Here is a 19,732-nt window from a genome sequence, read left to right on the forward strand (position 1 = left end):
ACTATTTAATAATCAGGCTTCTGTTACAGGCTATAAATGTTTCTAAGCAACCACAACCCACTTTAAATATGCTAGTCAATTAGCTCTAGACACCATCTTTCAGTTTTGTCTCCACTATTTCTTTCTGACTTGAAACATAAAAGACAGAGAGATAGAGGGAATATTTTAAAATAATGCCTTATACTGATCAAGGGTGATACTACTAAGTAGTACCTCCGCAGATAAACACAGTCCTCAGAGAGCTCCTGTCCAAGAGCAGGGTATTGTGTGTGCTGATCAACCCCTTATCAAAATATAAGCCAGAAAGAGCAGAAACTTATCTGGCTAATGCCAATATGGAAAATAAAAAATATAACAGAAGATTGATGTTGGTGACCGTGGGAGGTACAGTTTCTCCCATATTTTCCAGTGTTTTCATACTGTGATTTTTAGTATTTCCTTCTTTCTATATCAAAAACAATGAAACAAAAAATCCCAAACAAATGAAAAAGGGTCTTCCCAAAAAGTAAACCCAGTTCTTAAATACTTTTCTTAGGCAGTACTTTAAAGAATGATTTTTCTATTTGAAAGTAAAATACCAGTGGAATTTTGAACAGAGAGGGATGTCTTAGCCAAGTAGCTTATTCCTGTTAATCTATTATTTTTATTTTTTTCTCTTGCATATTCATAAGTTCCATTTTTTTTCCCTAGTTACAACCACCTCTCTCAGTGTGGTCAGTTTTCTTTCTTACCTGTACTGTTTCTCCCACTGTACTATCATTATCTGAAAACATCTTAGTGAGGAATATCTAAGAAGAAAATTGTGACATAGCATTGTCTCATGACTTAGAATAGCCCCCTCCATTGATTGCTGCAGAAAACTGTGCTTGCTATGCTTATGCAACATGATTCACTTAAGCAAAGATGAATCTTGTTGGAACTTCATATCTAACAGCAAGGTTTATGGACTTGTGGTATTGCCACCGTGATTTAACAAAAGACTGAGAATGAAATAAATGACAAAATTGCATAAAGACAGGAAGGCAAGAAAGTGGCTAAGGGATGTATCTGGTAACTTATTTAACTCACTAGTTATATTTTTATTTGTTGCTTTCCAGTTGATAGCATGTTCTGTGAGCTGTACCATAAAATCAAGAAAGGCCAGGGATCTTTATAATACAAGAGCTCCCCTGGGGCATCAAGTAGCTAATAATGGAATTTTAGGAAATGTAAGAACAGCACAAATATATGGTTTTACTATGCCAGGGCACGTATCCACACGCCTGCTCCTTAGGGAGTTTCTGGAGCCAGAGGGAGTTTCAATGTATTTACACCTTAATGGGATTTTTCTTCCACCTTTTTTTTTTTTTTTTTTATTTTATTTTTATTTTATTTTTTTTTATTTTCCCTTGAGTCTATGGTAAATATGAATAAATACCCCCAAATAAATAAATATCCTAAATAATTTTTGGAAGATGTTTTACATCTTTCCTATAAGCTGTATTTATTCTGAACTTTGTTATTTTCACTTTTCAGATTACGGTTTTTGTACTGGAATAGAAAATGAATGATAGGCTTCTCCATTTGCTTTCTACACCTCAGACATGATTTTATAAACCTCTGCATGGTCTTTTCTTGCTTTATCTCTGTTCCAGGTTGAAGAAAGCTAGATACATAGCTATACTATATATACTATACACATATATATATATATGCTATATATATATATGGTACATATAGTGGGTATATATGTACTGCATATATAGTATATGTAGTCACAAGTTTACTGAATTATTATTTTTGATCAGCCTTTTTGTCCTGCTTCTCATCTTGCCCAATTTATTTGCTGTACATACTTTTGCTCTATTTACTTTATGTATTTACTTTCTTTGCTTTATATATTTTGCTTTATTTACCTCTGAGATAAACTATCTAACTCTGGATGAAAATTAACCAATTTCAGAATATGAGAGCTTGTGATACTAGGACTGATTTTCTCAGCGAGTATAACTTCACATTTCCCACATGCTGAATTTCACATGAAAATTATGATCCATTCACAGGATTATCTTAGGACTCTTCTGTCTTTTTCCACAAATAATTCCATAATTTTACTTCTCTAAATAGCTTAACGACAGTAGGTAAATATGTGATATTATTGTCACCATGTTTTTCAGCTCTGCTATCAATGTTTTAAACTTAATAGGTTAATCTATGACACTTGAAGGTTCCCCTTGGACACAGAAATAGTTTAGCTTTCAAAATATGACCAACACCCCCAAATTTCTTATACATTATAATGTATACACTATATATAATGTGTAAAATTATTATAAATTACCAAATTGCTTGTACATGTATAAAATAATCACAAATTTGCTGTGATGGTTTACTAATCTTAAATTTTTTCTCACTATAGACTTATTTACTTCAATTAATACCCTCCCTTGCCAATTAAAAAGAGGTAGATCGAGTCACATGTGCATAACCCTCATATTAACTTGTACAAAGTAATGAGAAAGAGTACTAAAAGTTTGACACACTTTTTTCGTACAGCTATAACTAGTAGAATATTTTCCTACAAGAATCAGTGTATTGCTTTCCAGTCTTACTCTGCCTTTATAGGTGAGTATTATTCATTGCACAGACTACTGTGAGATATCACACAAAACAGAAGTCTGGAAGTGTTCAGAATCCTTTCTTGTAACTGTTGCTAATCATTAAATGCATTGAGTAAATTTCCATTTAATTCGTAGCACAACTTGGGAATCACACAGTAGCAGTCAGACTTTATTTTTGTCTAAAACTGCAAAATCTGAATTGATCTCACTTCTGCACCTTAGGAGATATATATGTATTTATTATACAATCTACTGATTCAAGAATTATATTCTGTTTCCAAACCAGAAGAAATTTGAATTTCAAAAGGGATACACTTTACAAGATGCAATAAGTATTATTAAGTAGAAAGAAGGTTGTGGTTTATAACACAAAACCTAAACCATAAGAATTTTTAGGCTTTTTAGAAAAAGAAAATGAACACTTAGAAAATGAGTATATGTGAGATCTTACTTTGAATCTTTGTAGATTTTGCTGCTGTCCACTGAATTTCTCACCTAAAGTAAAAAGAAAGAGGCAAAATAAAACTTTTTGAAATGAGTTATAAATTAATTCGTTAAAGAATTTATTTTACAAATTTTCACAAGCAAGATTCATCTTTACTTTTCAGTTCTAAATCCAAGTGAAGAGAATATCCTGTGTATTGAGTACTTAATATTTAACAACAAAAGAGTTCTATACAATTTAAAATACACATGCTTTCTCAGGCTTAAGTCTATGCAACAGGAAATTCATATAATACAAAAGGCAAAAGAATTTTCCTTCAAATTATGAAAATATAAAAACTCAGTCTTCTTCAGTGCATTGAAATGGATATTAATTTTCATTGTGGGAAAAGAAATAATTTTAATAGAAGTGATGCTTAGAACATATTATGCACTATATTTGGTTTTCTGCATGCAGTCAAAAAATATTTTCAAATTGAGAAAATGCAAACATAAGAACCCAATTCAATACTCAGCTAATGTGGTGAAAAAACTCACAGACTTCCTCTATGAGTTCTAAAGGCAGCTCTAAAGAGAAATTTGCTTTTGAAAGGTGTTGCATTTTTTTATTAAGAAGAAATATTTGCTTCCAAGGGATCTAACAATGACAAAGGATTTATCAGGTTCCAAGACATAGAGAAGAATATCTTCAGTTTAAATTTGTATTCTGAACTGCAGCTGAAGATTTTAAAATCAGCATTCTGTTTTTACTTAATTGAAAGCCAATCACAGAACTATTCTCTATAATTTCTGATAGAGAAATAGAAAAAGTACTTTTGTGTGGGTGTTGTGATTTAGGATTATACTTCCCAGTTCAGTGCCCTCACCAAGACTCTCCCAAACCAGATGCTCTCTTGCTCCCCTCCCCCACCCTCTGCCTTCCTACTGTGGCAAGACGGAGTTGAGAACTGGAGACACAAAATGTGAAGATCACAGGTTGAGATAAGAATAATTTACTATAAACAGCAATGAGATGAGAAAACAAACAGTAGCAGCAACAGCATTAATATCAAAAGTATAAAAAAGAAATGGTGATTCACGTGCAAAAATTCTCACTCCAGACCTCCAAATAATGAAAAATGGCACACAGTGCCACTACATTTTTCAACTGTAAGCCACACCCTTCTTGGAAGCCAGAGAGTCCCTTCCCGCACTCCTAGCATTGAGACGGTATAGAATTACCTCGAGGTCCTGGCTAAAACTAGGACAGTGGGTTTGCAAGTAGCACAGGGAGATTCTTGTATTACTTAGAAATCTCTCCTAGATTATATTTTCCACAGCAGAAGGTTCACTTATGCTCAATTTTCTAGCAAAATTTTTAGTGTTTTCTTAGTCAAAAGAACCTGGGTAGAGAAGAGAGCTGCTACTTTAGTAGTGCTGTTGCTGAACACAGTTCTGGAGCAATCAAATACTTTGAACAACTCTACTTCATGCATTTTTCAAAAAAACAGGCAGACAGCTACAGTTTTCCTTAGCAAACACTGACACATTTCAAATTCTAACAATTAAAGTCATGTATTAGGAACCTGGTCAGTGTATGTTAAAGCATATGCAGAGAAGTGAAATTGGCATGCTTTCGTTACTGCAGAAGTCCTGTGATGCCTGTATGTTTATGTACAACACAGGTCAATCATGTCTTCCTGCCTTCCCTGTTTCCATTTTCCCATCTTAGAGGAGTGGGGGAAGGGCTGGCTTAGGTATACCTCATCCTCCAGGACCTTGGGCTGGAACCTTGCCCACAGCTGGGAAATAGTGGGTAGATATTACGTGCACTATGCTGACTTTTCCCATATTCTGCCTACATTGTTGGCCAAAGAAGAAGAATGAACAGCAGAGATATGGCTAAAGTCAATTTTCATTCAGTTTATGGGGACTGTGAGAGCAGACACAAAAATGAAAGGAAGGTAGTCCAAATCCAAGCATCTGTTCTCTGTGCAGCAGATGCCTCAGGGCCCACAAAGAGACACTACAACAATCAACACTTTTTTTTTTTTTTTTTTTTTTTTTTCATTTATTTTTGATGAAGGTTTCTGTGCCAGGCCAAGTTCAAAAGAACATTCTATTGCTTGTTCATTTTAATCTGGCTTTGAATCTTGTTCTGGTTCATAGATCCTGATGGTAGCCTGCTTTTATGTCTCCACAGTAGTTTTACTGTATTTTTTAAGATAGCTAAGGCAACAACATTCTAAACTGGTTCTAACAATTCATTATATTATATTTTGTCAGCTTTCTTATACTTGGTTTTGTTTGTTTGTTTGTTTGTTTTATGAAAAAGCATTAGGAGGAGCATGAAATCCTTAAAGATAAAAAATCTAGAAGTTGTTTTTCACAGAAATACATTGATGCTTGCCAGAGAAAACAACTTTTGGTAATGGTGAAATTGTGAATTCATGTAAAAGAGAGGAGGAAAAAAGGTTAACACCATATCTGCATAATTTTTTTTTTTTTTTTTTTTTTTTTAATAGTATCTGTTCAGGAAGCATGTCAGCATGACTCTGGATTTCATTAGTTTCCACCCTCTTGTCACATGCTTCCAGTTGCTTTAGTAAAGTGTGCAATAAACAGTAGTTCCCATTTATAAAGATAAAAAATTGGATAAAAAAGTGGGTTTTACTCTAGCTGTTCCTTTCATCAGTAATTTTAACAAAAGAGACAAAAAAGTCAACTTACGAAATACCTCCTTTCCCCTATCCTAAAGGGAAGATTTTGAAAATATTTAGATGAATGAGTAATTTTTCACATATGAATAGTCAAAGTGAAGCTCTACTGACAGGATAAGAGACATAAATTATACATGATTTAGCTCCTTCAGTAAGCATTGAATGCAAGTGACCAACTGAGTGTTAAATATATTGAGTAAAGGAATGTCACTGTGCTCTAAGGCACATTTAGGACATGTATTTCCAAAAACATAACAATAAATAATACAAGTGTATTTAAAAAATAGTTCAGAAGAAAGACATATATTTAGAAAATAAATTACATATTCTGTCATTCCATAAATAAAGTATCTAATGGGCAACTTTTATTATACTTGGGAGCTAAAATGTAATTAAGATAAATGAAGAACTGTCTCTCTGTTACTGGAGAATTTTCAGTTCTATTTGTCACAACAGTTTAAAAACATCAATTCAATTCTTCTTGAGGATGTCCACTGCTGAAGAGATACGGTTAAAATCTGCCTTTTGGATGTTACCTTTTTATGAAGTTCTACCAGTAAAATGATATAACAGGTTCTATCATTCATCAGTCTTTGCTGTCTCTTGATCTCAAATTTCAATAATTCTTTCCCTCTTTCTAGTCAGTGGAACTACCACTTAAAAATTATTAGTTGGCTTTGGAGGGGTTTGGTGTTGCCTTACTTTCCTTTCCTCCTACGCTTGGTAAAATACCTTCCTTTTTTTTTAGGCAGTCACTGTCTTCAGCATCAAGTTACCTTGTCTTCTTCAGCAGACCTCCCAACCCACTTTTCTTTCACTGGCTTTCAGTGACAATCTTCCACATAAAAGCTGATAGTCCAAAATTTTCCATCAATCTTTGTTATTTTTATTTTATTTATTATTGAAAAAGCCTAGCTATGCAGTTTCTCTTCAAGGAATAACTTACGCAGAAGCACTGCAGCAAAGTGTGCTCTCTAGTACTTTTATTAGCTGTATCTGCTACAATTCTGCTAATTTATGGTATCTTTTGCACCTTTCACACATTGGTTCATGTACCATCAGTAAAATGTTTCCACTGAGTCAAAAGTAAGGACTGTAGGATCATATTTTTAGTTTTCATAGTATGTATTATTAGGGAATCAAGCAAATCAATTTTTTTAATATTTCTGCAGAATAAATAAAATTTACCATTATAGTGAGGGCTAGTACAAGATACACAGTCTCTCTCAACAGTGCTGTTATGAAACATTGATGAATACTGAAGTCTATATACATCAGCAAGCCTGCTAAAATTGAAAAAAGCTCCTTACTTATGCAAAAATAAGCAGATGCTTAAGTGTTTGCAGGAACAAATTTTAATTTCTCTCCATGGATATTGGACAGATCCTCTGCACAGGAATGAACTTCAGTCAATAAAATTATTAACAACAGCAAAACACACTGCAAGAAAGTGTATCCAGTCCAGGAAAATTAATTTAAGTATTGTAAGTTGTGGTCTGATTGGTGACATGTAAAACCTTAAATCTCTTGGGATATATTCCTTTATAGTGCAATATTTGCAAGTATTTTACATCAACCAGTTGTTTGCCTATTTTGTGTAGGACATGTCAAGACTTTTCCACTTTGTGAAAGTTTACTATTTTGATTCATTTCCCCTCAAAAAATGTATTGCCCATATTTTCCTTTAAAAAAATATATTTCCAGTCATATATGTTTATATATTTTTGCATTATTTTATTGTGCTATTTTTTCTGACTAATTTCCAAGTCTAGCTATAACAAATAGAAATCTCAGAACTACTTTTGAATACTCCCTTCAAATCTGCAAAATTATTTGTAACTGAAGATACATACATAAATAAATTTCTGTATCCTGATTTAATAGTCTGTCTTGACATCATCGTATTTGTGATGCCAGAATTTCAATATTCATCTTTCCTTTGCAAACTTGTTAACTGCTTTTTAAAATATTAATTACAATATACAGCATTTTTCTGTTATCATAGAGAAGTCATAGGAGTGGTTCCAAAATTTACTGAATGCAATGGATAATTTTTCCTGGGCCTCGAGACGGGGTTTGAATCAGGCCCTGAATTAGCATCAGAAATTAATTTTGAAAGAAGTTTTTATTTTACACCCATACCAGAAACTTCTCTCTGAATAGTAGTTCTCAAATCATTCCGTTATTAAAGCCTAAACCCACTGTATCTGTTTTTCTCAAAGTAAATAAATTGTTCATTTATCCAATAAAATTTCTTCTTAATATTTTCTTCAAAGATAAGTTAATGAGAATAAATTTTTAATGTGGTGTCTTACTAATTTCTGTAAGTGATACTTGAACTTCTCTGCCATTTTGCAGCACTTGTACCTTTGTCTAATTCTTTTGATAAACTCCTATGTAATTGTGTCTTACCCTCTCTTTACAGCCAGAGAAGGGTTTACATGTTGTCATTTGCGTGTTTCTCTTAAAGAAGTTGATATGCAAATTTGCAGTTTTGGTATTCTGAAGGTAAACTCAATGTGAAGGGCTTACAAAAAGAATACAGGTAGTAGCAGGTTCCGTGGTAATAAGATACATTAAACTCTGATCTTAATTTCTTCATGAAGAATTCCTGATGTCAAGTTTCACAATATATTGAATAGTTCTCCCTATTATCTAAAATTTGTGAAATCTGATAATATATTAGTATACCTACATATATTTTTAAGCCGTTATGCAAAGATATACTTGCAGTTTCACCTGAAAAATGTGACTTCCTGTGAGAACATGACCGTAGGACATAACCAGGTACATTAACACCATCTACATACACAAAACTGCCATGTAAGTAATCACATTCTTATCTGATACACTAACAGAATTTTCATACCTCAAAAAGAATAGAATACAAAGAGGACATGAGTAACCAAAGGATAATAGTATTGCTAATTGATAATTTATTTCACTACATTTTGTCATGTATTTTCTTATTCAAACAAATGTGCTATTTGTAATTAAGAGACATTTTAATGTTTTAAGTTGTTTAGGGGTTTTGTTGTTTTCATGTACTGTAGCTTATTATTGCCATAAGGCTATTTTATGATTACAAAGACCTTGTTTTTAATAAGCTGAAACTGAGTTAGTTAAGTGGAAATACACTGTGGGAAGTGGAGAAATTTTGAAACATGCCCATGATAACAATAAGGAATGTCCTCTGTGTCTTGTCGCTGATGCAGAAAGGATATGTAGAAATGACTGCATATACACCTTTACAATGTGTATACTATATAAAAAAAAATAATTTGTAGGTAAGACTTGGAACACATCAGTGCTTCATGATGAGATAGGACGAATAATATTGCTTAGTGTGTGGGCAAGTCCTAAGACAGAATTAAAGACTGGTCTGCAAAACACCTTGAAAAGTGACTCTGTTTGTGAGTCAGATTACTTATATTCCTGCAAACACAAGCCTCCTCTGAGCGTGTAAAATATATTTTTTTTACTTAAAAAATCCCGTATGGACACTAGCAAGGCTATGTAAACAAAACTCAGCACTAAAAATTGAAAATAGGACAAAGTTCATATCCAAGGCAAACCATAAACCACAGGGAGGGGGGAAGCAAGGGAGGAAAAGAGAGAGAGATATGGTTTGTTACTGCAATGGAATAAGAAAACAGGTTGTAACAACCAGAAGACACAAAGAGAACTAGAAAGCTCCGTGATCATTCACATTGCTTTGCTCTTCTACTTTCTTTTTCTCATTTGAATTCTATGGAGAACACAAAGATGTTTTTACACAATGTCGGTTAACCTCCTTAAGAATGAAATGTGGGATCATATTTCTTTAAATATTCAAATATGGAGTCCAGAAGGCTCTTTAAACAGAAAAAGTGAAATTGAATAATCCCAATATATTGCGGTACTTGTAGAAAATGAAATTTATACAACATGCTAACACACAGAGGAGCCACTGCTAGATAGTAATCCACTACAAGATATGCTACTCTACAGAAATATTACTCAAATAGAATGACAAATAAAGGGGATATTTTTCATAATAGACTGCGTATGATTTTAGCTGATACTTCTGTACCAATGGACAAGTAAATGGGATACATATGAATGAGAATAAAATAGCAGTGGAGACATTCTACTCCCTTCAGGGACAAAGTATTTTCTCTTCAAAGATTCCAGTCAAAGAATATTTAGGCCTTTATTTTCAAAACTATATAAAATTCTGCTCAGGCAGGATGTAAGAAGTTTGATGGATGAACACAATGATTTTTGTACATATATAGTACTAATAAAAATTTCTGAAATAACAGCTATATACAAGCATTTAAAAAAGTAGAAGAATAACATTAAATTACAGTTCTACCATCTTAATTTTCGTAACTCTCAAGCCACAACATACTGCAAAGATCTAGAGCACTACTATGCAATATTGATTTCTGCCATTTATCTGAAACTAGGAATAAGTGAAACACTGAATATCATTAAAGTTAATAAGGGAATCATCTTAGTTGTTCTCAAGAGGTAATTTTAAACAGAAAAAAACCCCAAACTGAGTTTATATTCAGAGTTGCTAGGGAATTAAATGAGACTGTTGCCAAGGTGAAATAATACCTGAAAATTCCTGACATACATCATCCAAAGGTTTCTATAGCCTGATCTTCCATTTTGGCTCAGTGTTACTAGTGGTCTGAATAAACACTTACTGTTGCTAAGGACTGATGCTGTTGCCAGGTGAAAATGGCCTGTATTAACCTGCCACAAATATCTAAATATGTTGATAGAAGTATGTTGATAAAGAAAAAGAGAAACATGTCTTGGAAAATTGGATGATCTATTATTTCTTATCCATGGCGTAACAGTGAAGTGACATTTCTTAGTCATTGTGAACATGAACTCTAACCCATAAAAGTGTCAATAAAGTTCCTGACAATAATGATGATAGTCTTAAATGAATGTTGTGTTCTATAGGATATAAATCTTAATCAGGCATTCAATACAACCTATAAAATTGTTACTGAGGGGAGCTAACTGAAGTCAGATAACCATTTGTGTAATTCAGACTAGCAAAGACATATGATGATTGCTCCTTTGTCTTTCAAATGGATTCTGTCATGCTGTTCTTTAATGTTATGGAATTTGAGTACCATTATCTCAAAAGCAACTAAGCATATGCTTTAAGTAAAATAATGAAATAGATATTTTAAATGTAAATGAACAGGTTCTTTAATTGCTGTGTGTCAGCACATGTACTTAACAGGCATCTTTCTTAGATGCTGGGTACATGGCTTTCTGAGAATTTGCATAGTATTGCCAATAATACTTTGTAACATGATCTTGCTTGTAAAACCTTGTCAATCTTAGTCATTTCAGGAAGCAGGTCCTTGTTTTAAAATCAAATAGAGAAAGGAGACCCGCAGAAACCATTAGACAAAAATATCAACATAGGAGAGCTTGAAAAACAGTTGCAGTATTCTTTCTTGATAAAAACTATTGCAACACACTACATGCATCTAATTCTTGCTTTCATTTGTCAGTATTGAGTATAAAGCACTGACTTACCCTATGCTACCGAAAAAAACAATTGTAATGGATGAAATTATACATTTTGAGAAAATTAGTTTACACAGTGGAATGAAATGGTGAAGTTACAGTGTTCAGCTGCAAACTTTTCACCCTCTTTAGGACCCTTTCTAGAAGCCATTTAACCATGTTTTACGTCTTTCAAGGCTGCTTTGTTCTTGCTGTTCCTGGGCTTTAAAAGAGACTTGTAAAAAGTCACTTAAGAGCATGATCTCTACAAAACATCTGTCTGCTGTTTTACCCAAACTCAGAAGTAACTCCTGATGTAACAAAGGCTAAGAAAGTATATGACTGCTCTTGTGCTGGGGAAGCTTATGTCTCTATGCTTAGCATTGACTGACATATCATTTCTTCTCTGGACCCCAATCTATTTTCTGCCTCACTAAACTTACAAAACTCTGCATAAATTTTCCCTCTCAGCTTGTTCTGTAATCCTATGAACACACTGTCTTCCTGTTCATTCCTTCAGTCAGTAAGTGCCAGTTGTTGGGTCCTGGAAACAATTTTATTTATGTGAAGTAAAAAAGTGGAAAAAAAAAAAGTAGTTGATCAGAAAGCTGTGAGAATAACAAAAACTTTGTGATTGCACTGAAATATTGAATCAGAATGTTTAAGTCAAGTAAAAGAAAATTATGGTTTCTATCAATCAACATATAAATGAACTTAGACTAGATACATTTTCCACAGAAAGATAAAACTCTGGGTGATTTCAGTCTATAAACTAATCCCTTTTTGATTGTTCTGTTAAGCATGAAAGAGAGGTCATGCTGAGAAATGAAAAAAAAAACAACCCTGCAATGAACGTAACTTAATTATCCTAATATATTCTGCCATATTGCAGCTGTCAAAAATGTCCTCATTTTTAATGGGAAACATGCAATACCCCATGCATGCCCTATCCATATTTTTACAAGTTATAAAACGTTTGCATTTTCAATACCCAGAATGGAAATATTTATAATATTGTAGCTGAAGCCAATTAATATGTGCATGTATAATTAAACATGAGTAACTCTTTGCATGAATTACAATGGCTTCCAGGAGGCACTGCCTCCAGACTGACACAGGAAGCTGGTCTTTATGGAGGTGCAAAGGGAGACAGTTACAGCTTCACAGGGATCTGCAGTGTCTGCTGCAGAACTTGAAGGTACATGAATAGCAAGGGTATGGAAGGGAATGACACTACTGGGTAGAAGTACATTAATGTCCTGCTCTGCTGCTGAGGTACGTACTCCTTGCCCTTTACTAGAAGAAAGAGACAGACAGCAAGTCTCACCAACATACACAGCAACCATGATTCTCCTCTCAAAAGTCTTTGCATTTGCTGTTCGCGTAGGTCAAGAAAGTATCAGAAATGACAGCTTCTTAGAGAGTTTATCATTCTGTACCTGTTTTGGCAAGAAACAATATTTTTCATAGTGCTCTCTTGCACAAAAGGTGTCACTTTTCTCATTAAAGACAGACTGGTTTTCCCAAGTAACAAGTCTGAAGTGGCTATTAGTAGCTTACACCTCACCTCACCTCCCCATGGGTTGTCCAACCACTGCTATCTGCTGATTGGAATAAATAAAACCTGCTGGCCTTTTTTAGGCATAGGATATGAAATCTCAGAATTCATCCCTGTCACAATTTGTGTTTGACCTGTCACTATTTTATCAAGACCAGAGACTTGTAGCAGATTTTGTAAGGCCTAAAGGGTAGCCTCATTCTTGAAAAGATAGATAGACTTTTTCTCACTAGTTTTCTTGGAAAGAGCTAATGTCTGAGCAAAGAACAGAAGTGGTGCTTGTAGCAAAGGAGACAGAAGAATCCAGAAAGACTTTTGAATTGCTAGGAGATTGTGTGTACTTGTTTTGGAGACCTAGGCATTTACACATGTCCGAACAGAAAGGGCACATTTTCAGTGCCATATGCCAAGAGTTCCCCAATTCCAGTAAAAAGGTACTTTACTTCAGGTAACATCTTGAAATTCTTGTAATATCTGGAGTTGAGAGATACATGATTGTTATTTTATTTTCCAATCCATGAACTTCAGTGGTAACTCCCTACATATTTCTCTTGCTCTCAGAAATGATGTTACCAAAGGAAAAAACAGTTGGGAAGAATAACACAGGCCTTCTGTGTTGACTTTTAGAGATCAATGGGAGGGAGAAGTGCTGGTTTAAACTCAAAATAGCTGTGGCTTACCGTGAGAAAAATAAGCAAACTTAAACAGAGCATTCCTACTGTGTTCCTCTGTCTTTAATCTGTGTATCATTATACATTATGCCTTTGTGATATGCAAAAGAATGGGAGGCCTAATTAAAATTAAGTGTACTACAGTGATTAGTTGATGTGGTTGTTTATTGTGCTAACAGTAACATTGCGATACAGGATCTGAATAAAAATACTACAATGAATTCAGAAGTCTGCTAAAGATAAGTACCAGAGATCCTAACAGACACAATATAATGATTAAAATGCTTGGAATAATATTATGTTATGGATAATTTTAGTATTTCTGTAGAAAAAGGAAGAATTTACTATGGTGTATATGTATTAGTATTCATAAGTAAATTTTAGCGTAATTTTAGAATTTGCTGGTTAGAGGAACAAACAGAACTACTATTTACTGAAAAAATTGGTAAGCAAGAGCCACTAATGAAACAAACATTTTACATATCCTTTTGCATCCATTTTGTTTGCTTACTGGTGAGGGTTGGGTGATGGGACACAAAAAGATAGTAAAGTCTACTTCTTTCAGTCTCTGACCTATGAGAAGACCTAAGAAGGTTCATCCAGGTAGTCAAAATAAATACGTAATGCCACAAGTGCTGAGCTAATTAGGAAAGCTTTCATGATTTCTTATAAGAGTTAACCAGTTCTTCTAGATGGGCCAATATTTTTTCCATGTTTTCTGGAACTGTGCACCTTGGCTGAATCTCTGAAATGCATGTGGAAATATGGAAACTTACTTTTTTTTTGATACTTGCTTCTCTGCACAGCTGCTTTTCAAGCTTCTTGCTTTATTCTTTTGAAATCCTTTGAAAATAGTAATCTCAACAAACTTAAAGAAGAACTGATAAACTTGGTAAATCAGTATTGCACCAAATAACATTCTGAAGTGTTAATATACTTTGAGATTACTGGATACCACATATCATCCTACAAAGAAATAGACAGTTCACATGTAAATCCTATGCTCTTCACCTTCTATTACTCATAACTTCTGATAAAGAGTCATGTAGCGCACTGTGTTTGCAATGAAGACTCAGAGAAATTGCTCCATTCTTTCAAATATTTTACCTAGAGTATGGAAATAAGATAGAGTCATGATGCTTATATGAGAAGTCTTAAGGGAAAGACAATGCATCATCACAGAAAATGGTCTTCCAGCTGTGTCCTTCATCTTCAAAATATAAAATTTTACTCTTCTCCCTCCATTTCATCTATTCTTCCCACTTTCAAGGTAGTGGTGGAGGAGCTCTGTTATGCTCTAGAAAGATAGCAAGGGGATATTACAGAGAGAATGATGGAGAGGTTTGTTGTATTCTTTTCTGAAAACACTATGTTAGTACACATACGGTCTTCATTCTTCTGGCTCAGAGTAAGCCATTGAGTTCTGACAAGACATATGCATATCTAATGCATTTCCATGAACATAAAAAATATGTATTTATGATCAAAAAAATCAACAGTCTTATGGAATGACAAATATTCCTTAGTAGGTGGAGACAGAGTTCAGAGGGATTTCATTATAATCAGAACAAAGCCACAACAAAACAACATTTTCAGCCCCAAGGGAAACAATAAAGCGAGCAAGAAGTTTGAAACACATAAAGTGAAGAAACTTCTGATTTTATGAAATAATACTAAGTATAATACAGTAATCAATTATACATATTTATAATACACAGCCAGAATTGCTACACAAACATACAGCATTTGGCAAATCATGAGGCTTCTGAATGTTGGTTTTAATTTATTATATCAAATGTCATGTCTAAAAATGTAACTTTAAAAGCAAACCTTTTTATAGCTTTATAGGCAATATCTATGTATATAACCCCCCCCACACACTGTATTTTACTTTAATTCACTGAACAGTTTTTCACGAAAACAGTCAAAAATGTACTTTTGCAGAAGGAATTAATGAAATTGGCGCAGTCACAGCAATCACATAAGACAGCAACTATTGTTTTCTGATTTCTATAAGAGTAATGAAAGTAACCAGCAAGATAAAGAGCCATAGCAGAAGAATTCTAAAGGACTGCTTTTCCCTTTTTGACTTTAAAACCTAATGTCATCCAGAACTTCAGTGTCCCTCTGCTCAAATCTATGTAAATGACTCCTTCTTGTAAGAAGAAAAATGTTTCTACATTGAACTTCCAGAGAACCATCCTTATTTTGTCTTATTTCCTTTCCTACCATAGAATTTTACACTCAATTTATCAGGCAATTAAAACTCAAATCAACAGTCACATAGCAATTATGTTATAAGGGGAATATATTGCAAGCAAAAGTTTGATTAACTTCTCAACATGGCAGTAAAAACTCTAGCTGGAGTCTGTGTGTCAACCAGATAACAAAACAAAGCACTTTTTATTTATTTGCTCTCTCTGAGGATCAGAGAAAAGGATGGGATATAATGGGAATAATGATAAAATATGACATAGGTAGTAGGTAGCCAATTTCAAACTTTGTGTTTAAAAAAAAAAGCTACCTTGTATATGGTTGGGGTTTTTTTTAATCACCATAAAATTATTTGATCTTACATAGTTTCTTAAGAAGAATTTCATACATTACAGATTCACAACTGACACTAGCAAGTATTTTCTGTTCATAGTTTCAAGGCAGGGCCTAAACAGAAGGTAAAGAAAGCTTTAACTTTTAGAGAGGATTATTGAACTAATTTCTTAGACAAAATGTTTGTGCTCTTCTTCTGCATAGAAGTTCAGGAAGTTCCACCTGAATATGAGGAAGAACTTCTTTATTGTGCAGCTGAGTGCACACCAGATTGCTGGCATCTCCTTCACTGGATGTGTTCCAGAGCCACCTGGACACAATTTTGTGCTGTGTGCTCTAGAATGACCCTGCTTGAGCAGGAGAGTTGGACCAGGTGACCCATCATGGTCCCTTTCAACCTGACCCAACCTGTGAGTCTGGGATACTGAAAATTTGATATCCAGGTTGGTAGTTTGCCTTTTCTTATGATGGCCTCATCACTTTGAAAATTAGCACCAGCCTTCACAATACTGCATATCTCTCTGAATAGGCTTTGGCCCTCCATGAATTTCTCATATAACTCCTATTCCATAATTCCTTCTAAGAATTTTCCTGCCTAGGAACACACAAACCCACATCTAGATTTTTTGGATTTTGCCTGGTGTGGAGTAGGTGTTCAGAAAAAATGTGAGAAGATCTAATCTAAGCATTGTGTCTTGATACAAGTTGTGCAAGTATGTCTGAAGAGAAAAGTGAATGTCAAGAGCTTAGCCTGATTACTCAGCAAATTATTTTAATATCAGACTTGTCATATCTAAGGTGCTGTTTTCACGGCTTCAATAGAACTTTAGGCCTATTGTGACTGAAATGATAATGAAACTTCTTATTTACAAGTACAAATCAATGCAGTTCAAACTTCAAACATTTTTTCTCTAAAAAGCAACTCCATTCTAGGATTAGGAAGGAACCATGAGCAGTCAAAAGAACTCTGGAACAAAGACTAAATGGTCTCTGCTCTCTCCTTTAAGCCAATAATTTTATCCTTCATAGATGAGTATTTTCTGAAAGAAATAAGGCCTTAACCAAACCCATGATTGGCAATGAAGATCCTTGCTTGACTTCAGAGTTTTACATAAATCTTCAGAGAGCAACAAATTCCAGGAAATAAATTTTATATGAAGGAAGAGAACAGAGATTATGTGCACATAGAGGAGGGAACTGAAAATGAGAGAGAAAGAGAATAGAAGCAAGAATGAAACTGAAGGTATGTGAAAAGAAGTCAGAAAGGGGGAAGAAAGAAAACATATTTACAGAGAGAAATTGAATAAAGAAGGGAGGGACTTCGAAAGACATAGAAAAAGAAGGAAAAAGTGAAAGAAAGAGAAAAAGCAACTAGAAGAATGAAAGAAACTGAAGAAAGAATAATAAAACATCCTTTAAAGTGTGAGACTTCTTTACATATACACTGGAAAAATATGAAACAGGGAAAAAGATCAAGAGTAGGATAAGAAAGATAAAGAACTTTGAACTGAAAAAATAGGAATATTTTTATTAAAAAATATTACAGTGAATCTGTGCATTTTTTGATTTTGTAAATGAAGATAATTGTTTTCAATTAAATCAAATGAAAGTCCAAATGCAATCAAATAACTAATACTTCTTAAATCTAACAGAGTTATTTAACAAACTATGTCTCACATAGCACACCACACCTATTAAATATGAATTTGAGCTCAATGCTGGGTCTCAGGACTCAAAAAGTTTCCTGGATTACAAAGAGAAAATATTTCCTATTATATGACTAGTCTTCACCCCTAGCTTCTAACAGAGATTCTCCTTCCCTCATGTCAAATGATGTTTGTTTTCCAAAGCCTTATTTTTGTCCTACTTCTTCAAAAATAAGGTATTGCATGGATTTATCGGGCACCTGACCTGCTCAACATCTCTGTCAGTGACCTGGAGAAGGAGATGGATGGCACATATATCAAGACTGCAGAAGGACCAGTCAACAGTTCCAGGGATAATGACATAGAATATTATGCTCAGGGTACCATATCTCAGTATGTTTCTCTGCTCTGCTTTTCTATGAAGTTACTGTTTTATGGTTCATAGGCTGTGTCACAATTTTTCCTTCATAAAATTTTGCTGTGTTTTTATATTATAAGTAGAATTCTCATTTGAAAGCATTTAATAAGGTGATAATTGTTCAGTAAAGGCCTTGACAAGTGAGCAGTGTATTTCACAACAGTCCATTTTGATATTCCAGCTTATCAGTGCGGCTTTCAGTATTTTATTTTTTCACAATTAAATCTCTGTCTGAATTAGCAGGGTTATTTCTTTGCTTCAGCTGATAAGTAAGATTTATACAAGAACTGAAAAAGCAATTTTCTTAATTCAGAGACGTCACCTTGTCAGAATCCAAATCAAGTTGTTTCTTTTAAAGCTCATCTTGCATCAAGAAGTCTTAGTGAATACAGGGATGTGATACTGTTTATTTGCTCTTCACTTCTCCCAGAGGTATGGTAATACACAATTGTGATTAAGTAACAAAAACTTTGCTCTCTTATCCTTACTTTAAGTTGGTTGTTGTTGTTTTGTTTGTTCGTTTGTTTGTTTGTTAAATTTTCCCATTTTCTCTTCCTAAAAATAATTAACCTCTCAAGTCACATTGTGAGTCCAAGAGTTTCTAAGATTTCAAATGAATTCCTGTGATTTTTTTTCATTATTATTGTAGCCGAATTCAGAAGGGCCAAGAAATAAATTCAAAATATATTTACTTTTCATCAAAGGAAAATTTTTTACAGATGTCTTTCTCCCTTTAAAACTAAAGACTGAGAAATTATACATCTGCAGTGTAAAAATCCATGATCTTGTTCTAAATGAAACATTTAAGAAGTCTGTTATACTATATCTGAAAGTGGATTGTTAGTTGAACTAAAGCGCTGCCTTTCACAATCATACGGAAATTATAGCCTAAAAACTGTCACTGTGTCATTAATCCCTGAAAACAACAACTGTGTCTTAAGGACTGAAACTTAGTTTCAAATGAATCAACTAGAAAATATCCAACGCTTAAAACTCCCAGTGGCATCTATGATGGCATGATTTTACCTTAAAATTATAATAATATATATATCCTTATCCCTATTCAGTCCCTGTGCTTGTATCAAAGAAAAGAAATTTTCCCAAACATACTCAAGCGTCTCAAATGAGTTCCAAGAATCCTCATTTACTGCTGCTTAAGTAGTCAAAGACTGATCATTTGCATGTATATTGCTACAGTTTTAGGAAAACCCATAATTGAAAGTCTAGGTGAGGCCGCCTTCTGACACTGAAACTTGGTCTAGTTATACACTGCCAAAGAATACTAAGTTACTGAAAACAATTGTTTAACTTCACTTTGTTAGTTTTCACAATGTTTGAGTCAGTGAAATATATCATGAATGCAGAATAGATATCCTAGAATTTTTGGAGAAAATTCTACATAATGGTTTGAGACCCTAAAAAATTACCTATTCATGTCTTTAATGGAATATCTGTAAGTTTATGATAGAAGACCAAGCACAAAAGCTTAGGGAAGTGGGAGCAAGGCTGCATATCAAGTGAAATGCAAAAAAAAAAAAAAGAAAATAGAGATTAAAGAAGAAGATTAAAGATTAAACAACTGCAGCAATGGTGAACGTCTAGCAAACTCTTACCAAGGCAGGAACA

At 33.8% G+C, this 19,732-nt stretch overlaps 1 protein-coding gene across 43 annotated transcripts in view; it reads right to left on the minus strand.

Annotated features, from left to right (window-relative positions):
• Nucleotides 1–19,732, minus strand: part of PTPRD (protein tyrosine phosphatase, receptor type D) — a 1,139,994-nt gene that overhangs the window by 424,923 nt on the left and 695,339 nt on the right. For all 43 annotated transcript variants that reach the window (XM_027881066.1, XM_027881067.1, XM_027881087.1 and 40 more), the window contains one exon: nucleotides 3,052–3,095. The gene's annotated coding sequence lies outside the window, so the exon portion shown is untranslated. The remainder of the gene's footprint in view (nucleotides 1–3,051; nucleotides 3,096–19,732) is intronic.

This window comes from Empidonax traillii, unplaced genomic scaffold (assembly GCF_003031625.1).
Source record: "Empidonax traillii isolate 1590-97213 ecotype Southwest subspecies unplaced genomic scaffold, ASM303162v1 scaffold83:size2986645, whole genome shotgun sequence".
In the NCBI taxonomy this organism is placed as follows: Eukaryota; Metazoa; Chordata; class Aves; order Passeriformes; family Tyrannidae; genus Empidonax; species Empidonax traillii.